The 5,776-nt window shown below is 43.4% G+C and overlaps 1 non-coding gene across 1 annotated transcript; it reads left to right on the forward strand.

Moving 5' to 3' along the window:
* The first annotated feature begins 262 nt into the window (after nt 1-262).
* Nucleotides 263-336, forward strand: trnap-agg (transfer RNA proline (anticodon AGG)). Its single transcript has one exon. It is a non-coding gene; the product is annotated as a tRNA-Pro (tRNA).
* Nucleotides 337-5,776: the final 5,440 nt, after the last annotated feature.

Below are 5,776 nucleotides of genomic sequence, written 5' to 3' on the forward strand. Positions count from 1 at the left end.
TTGCCTTAAACCTATGTCCCCTCGTAACTGACTCTGCCACCCTGTGAAAAAGCTTCTGACTATCCACTCTGTCTCTGCCACTCATAACTTTGTCAACCTCTATCATGTCGCCCCTCCACCTCCATTCTCAGTTTTGGGAAAAATAGAGTATATGACTGTATCAGTAAGTAGGAAAAGTTAAAATATGTTGTGACCAGTGGAGACGTGTGATGAGAATAAACAGATCCTCCTCTGATTTCAACTATAGCAGCATTAGTGATTTGGCTCTGTAGCTTAGTTGGTAAAAGCACCAGCCTAGGAAGCAGAAGAGCCTGGGTTCAACTCCCAGCAGAGCCTTATTTCACATTTGTGATATGCTTCTGAAGTTTCCTTGTCAATCATTTATATCTCTGTTTTGTGAACTTGAACTTGGAATTCAAATTACATGATGAATTTCAGTCACAGGAGAAAACAGCCTTTGTGAAGGATGTGAGTTGGGAATGGCTGTTCCTCCTTGTCCAGAAATTCAGTGCTGATCCGCCAAAGGCAACTTCTTTGACACAAATTTGTTCACGGTTACATTCAATCTGGAAAACAGCTCGACATTAATCTCACTGAAGGAAAGTGTGACTGCGTTGTTTGTTTCAGAGTGTTTGTGTCGTTATGTGTTGCTTTTAACCGAGACTGGGGACATGACGCAAGTGGGAGGGTTGATCCGAGGTTTGGAATATTTGTCAATCAGGAACAAGAAAAATCAAAGGAACCAAATAAGAAAACCTATGTCTCGTGGGTGTTGAGAGACGGTGAGAAGATATTAAACTTTGTTCCATTCAATCCGGCTGCGATGAACTTTGAATTTTTCCGCCTTTTATAAACATTATTTGAAGGGTCTCTGTAACAATGTTCAGTGTTGATGAGAGTGGGGTCTGGGTGAGCAGCTGCTGAGTGTCACAGGGTCAGGACTGGATGCAGGAAGTTCTCTGACATTCTCTCTCCCTCTCTCTCTCTGATGGCTTTGAGTTGATTTTCAAGTGTTTGAATAAATGAAGGAAGTTCCCTCCACCCATTTGTTTGGACAGACAGTGTAGTATAAGGATGTAAAGGGTTAATGCTGAAGATAGTGGGATCAACCCCTCCCACTGTCAGAGTGATGATGTAACAGTCACATGAGATGAGGTTTGGGAGAAGAGAGAGCAGCACCAAGGATGCTAGCTTAAGAGGTTTGATGAATGTGTATATAGTATTGTGTAAATTAGAAAAGATTTCTTAGTTCTTTCAGCAGGAAATGTGTCCAGAAAATATTCAGGAGTCGGAATGCAGATATTAACTCCAAGTGACAGTTCTGGGTTCATTTAACAAAAAAAAGGTAGCAAATAATATTTCTCACTGATTGAAATCCCCCAGTGAGGAGACAGTTAAACAGGTGATCTGTTGGGGCATTCTTCGATCCAAGGTTTCGGCAGCATTTAATCTCCCTTTTTGGTGAAATTCTCTGTTATTTGCATCTTTTTTTAATCAGCTTTCATGGGTGAGTGAAAAACTCCATTCTTCCTTCTTCCCATCAGTTTCTCTTTTCTGTCTCAGATCAATATCATGATGAGAATCCCAATTTAATCTGCTGTTTCTGGTGTTTTATCCATTCCAATCAAAATTCAACATTCCAATCTAATCTATTTGTTATTCCACAGTGTCTCTCCATGTGTTTTATTCTGTTGTATTCTCTCACAGTCTGTTTGATGATCAATGTTACATCTCAGTCTCTGTTCTGGTGAAGATCAGAAGCAGTGTTATCTTTTTGCACCACCCGACAAGTCGGCCTGAGGCTGTGTCTCATCGATAATGTGGAGTTAGGCACATCGAAACATAGGAGCAGGAGTCGGCCATTCAGCCCATCGAGACTGCCCCGCCATTCAATATGATCTTGGCTGAACATCCACTTCAATGCCCTTTTTCCCACGCTTTCCTCATATTCCCTTATGTCATTTGTATTTACTAATCTGTCAATCTCTGCTTTAAGCATACTCAACGACTGAGCTTCCACAGCCCTCTGGGGTAGAGAATTCCAAAGATTCACAACCCTCTGAGTAACAACATTTCTCCTCATCTCTGTCCTAAGTGGCTTCCCCCTTATTTTGAAATTGTGTCCCCTGATTTTCGACTCCCCAACCAGGGGAAACATCTTAGCTGCATCGACCCTGACTGTCCTTTAAGTATTTTGTGGGTTTCAATGGGATCACCTCTCATTCTTCAAAACTCTAGAGAAGACAGCCCCAGTTTCCCCAATCTCTCTTCATAGGACAATCCCACCATCCCAGGAACAAGTCTGATGAACCTTCGTTGAACTCCCTCCATGGCAATAATATCCTGCCTAAGGTAAGGAGACCAAAACTGTACACAGTACTCCAAGTGCGGTCTAACCAGGGTTCTATACAATTGAAGCAAGAATTCACTACTCCTGTACTCAAATCCTCTTGTGATAAAGGCTAACATACTATTAGCCTTCCTAATTGCTTGCTGCACCTGCATGTTAGCTGTCAGTGACTTATTGACATGGACACCCAGATCACCCTTATATTCTATAACTCAGTTAATAAAGGAAAGGATTCCATATACCTGCTGAACCAGCTTATTGACCTGGACTACTACTTCAGGAATCTGTGGACATTCACTCCAACGTCCCTCACTTCCTCTACACCATTCAGTGTTTTCCCATTAATTGTGGATTCCTTTGCCTTTTTTGACGCGTGCTCTCGCTGTTCCCTGCTCTCCGAGTGAACTCTTGCTCCCTCTCTCTCCTGGGCTCTTGATGCTCCACTCTGCTCTCACTGTTTCCCACTCTCTTAATGTATCAATATTTGTTTGCCTTGTGTTTAATTTAAAATATGGATTAACTGTATTTTACAGTTGTAGGTTTTATTTGGTAGTCCTTTGCAAGTTGTGGATTGGTATTTAATATTTAGCTCTGTGAAAACGATTGTGAATGAAAATATAACTTTCAATCTTATACATGGGCTGGTCTGCAAGCTCCAAGTCCTTCATTTTGTAGTAATGGAATTGATACTGTATCTTTCAGTCTTAATCTCTGTGGGATTTTTGAACTGGTATGTAATGCATAACTTGGTCTAACGTTCTGATGTACATTATTGGGATTCAAAGGATGATAGGAAATAGGGGCATTAGGCCATTCAGCCCATCAAGCCTGCTCCAACATTCAAACAGATCGTGACTGATCATCTACCTCTACGCCATTTTTCCTGCTATCTCCATCTCCCTTGATCCTGTTAGTATTTAGAAATCTATCGATTTCTGTCTTGAATATGTTCAATGATTGATCTTCCACAGCCCACTGGGATAAATAATTCCACAGATTTCCCACCCTCTGAGTAAAGAAATTCCTGCTCATCTCAGTCTCAAATGGCCTGCCCTTATTCTGAGTCTGTGTCCCCTTGTTCTAGACTCACCAGACAGAGGAAACATCCTCTCCATATCTACCCTGGAAGAATTTTGTATGTTTCAATGAGATCACCTTTCATTCTTCGAAACTCCAGAGAATTTCGGCCCAGTTTCTGCAGTCTCTCATCATAAGACAATCCCACCATCCCAGGGGATTAGTCCGGTGAATCTCTGTTGCACTCCCTCTGTGACAAGTCTATCCTTCCTTCAATAAGGAAACCAAAATAGTACAGAATATTCCAGGTGCAGTCTCAGCCAGACTTTATACAATTGAAGCAATACATCTTTAACCATGTACTCAAATCCCCTTTCAATGAAGCCAACATACCATTTGCCTTCCTAATTGCTTTCTGCACCTGCACACGAGCTTTTAGTGTCTCATGAACAAGGACACCCAGGTACCTTTGGACATCGACACTTCTCAACCTCTCACCAGTTAAGAAATACTCTGTCTTTCTGTTTATTCTCCCAAAGTGGAGAAATTCACACTTATTCACATTATATTCCATCTGCCATGTTCTTGCCCATTCACTTACCCTGTCCAAATCCCCTTGAAGCCTCCTTGCATTCATTCTGTACCTTTCAATCATGCAAATTTTGTCTGTTCTGTTTCAAGGTTTATATTTAAAATGTAACCATGGTGACAGAGTTTATTTAGATCTGATGATGGGTTTGTTTTTGGACTGTGATTGATGTATCAACCTGTCAGCTGTACTGAATTGGAGTGAAATGGAAACAACTTCTGTCTCTCCTGCTGTTGTTTGACTGTTGGATTGAAAATGTGTCTCTCGACTTTGGGATCAGTGTCTGTCTGACTACTTCTTTTGTTTGTTCTAGTGGAACTGATGAGCTGGCAGTATCTCTGTGCTTTGTGAGTGATCCTGTACCGACTGTGTGTTGGAACGAGCTCGCTGCACTTTTCCTTGTGTCCAAGAATCACCACATCCAGTCAGGTTCCTTCATGTATTTTCCTGCAGGAATGAAAGAACTGGTGAGATAGAAGATACAAAAGGGATCAATGTAATCGTCCCAATAATAATCATTATGAACAATCGCGAAATGAAAACCAGGAACACAAACAGTGTCAGTGTCTGACTCCACTGCAGTACTGCAGTATTCAGCTTCTGTTTACCAGGTGTTTGCAGTGGATTTACAACAAGTTTGTGACATTCAGAAACAACACAAGCCCTGCACTGCTCAATGACAGGGACTGTCCGATCGAGCAGTGACCTTTACACAGTCACATTTCTATTTCAACGGAAAACAAGCAGCCACTATTTAAAATGTGCCTTTCACACTTCTCACCTGGTGTCTGCAATAAATGCTCTTTGTCTAACTGTCCACATGGTTATTTTGCGGCTATTTTGCCCCCACTGTTCACAATCCAACAAACAGTGAGAGACTGGAACTAAAGCAGGAAAATTCCCTCTCCTTTGGGTGGTGACATTGTCAGTGATTTTCAATAGTGACTTCTTCCCATTGTGTCTCCCTGAGCCTGTACAGACACTGTCCGAGAATGAACTCTCCCTTCCCCGTGTCCCCGGCTCACTCCATGTTCCGGGAGCAGCTCCTGCTCCACAGTGTCTGTTACAAACATTCCCCGACTCCCCCTCAACTTCCCACCACTCAATGCGAATCTCTGAGCACATCTGCGGACATGCTCCCAAAGCAGTGGCTGCTGGAAGCAGATGCTGTTTGTTCCCTTCCCCCAGGCCCGGGAAGTCTCCATTTGCAGCTGATTTTAACCATCTTCCCCTGATTGAGTGAATGGCCTCACAGATTGGGTTGGGGAAAGGCTGCGCATGCGCTCCACTCCTCATTGTGAGGTCCCACTGGGGGCGGGGCAACACCGCGCGTGCGCAGAGATCTGCAGCAATTCAGCATTCAAACATCAATGGGAACTTTCCCCATTTCACCCTCATCAAAGTCCCAAAGAAAGTGAAGAGGGGCTTGGACTGAAGGGAGGGAGGGGCGGGGTAGGGGGAACCTAGAACCCAGAAAGCTGCCCACTTGCCCCATATAGATGCTCAATTTGCGGTCATTCCCTGCAGGGGGTTTGTTATTATTGAGCCCCTCATGGTAAAACAATCCGATAGAAAGAGGGGAGAAAGGAGGGAGCCGGTGTGTTTGCTGGGACCTTGCAGAATTCATTTCAGCAGCAAAAGTCCCGGGTTATATTAACCCAAGTGAAACACGCTGTCAGTGAGAGGAAAACCGAACGGCCCTTTTCATCTTTTCATTGGAAACAAAGTAAAGCAGGAAGTGCGGCGAGCAGAGCAGACACACAAGCTCAATGACAGGAGAGCTCGGCCGTCCCTGAGTTTCAGCTCCCGGCTCTTCCATT

This window comes from Heterodontus francisci, unplaced genomic scaffold, assembly GCF_036365525.1.
Source record: "Heterodontus francisci isolate sHetFra1 unplaced genomic scaffold, sHetFra1.hap1 HAP1_SCAFFOLD_86, whole genome shotgun sequence".
NCBI classification, from domain to species: Eukaryota; Metazoa; Chordata; class Chondrichthyes; order Heterodontiformes; family Heterodontidae; genus Heterodontus; species Heterodontus francisci.